Below are 291 nucleotides of genomic sequence, written 5' to 3'. Positions count from 1 at the left end.
GCCTGTACCAACTCACTAAATACCAGAGTGCTCTACTCACAGTGAGTGTGCACAAACCCAAAAGTACAAACACTTATACAAGTTATATAAGCTCTGTACTAATACCGAATAATACCAGATGTATACCCTCAGGCACTAGCAGCCTGGTATACTGCACTCCGCATGGGACGTCTCCTATGGCTTACAAGTACCCCCTAATGACCGGTCTCCAGAAGAGAAACTCAGAAAATTTAAAGAATACCTTTACTCCTCAGACCGTCCTTGTCTGCTCCCACAGTGATCCGATTGAGG

The sequence above is a fragment of the Haliaeetus leucocephalus genome, unplaced genomic scaffold (genome assembly GCF_000737465.1).
Source record: "Haliaeetus leucocephalus isolate CR32 unplaced genomic scaffold, Haliaeetus_leucocephalus-4.0 Scaffold1000, whole genome shotgun sequence".
NCBI lineage: Eukaryota > Metazoa > Chordata > Aves > Accipitriformes > Accipitridae > Haliaeetus > Haliaeetus leucocephalus.
The sequence above is the reverse complement of the archived record's forward strand: the minus strand, read 5'-3'. Positions refer to the sequence as shown.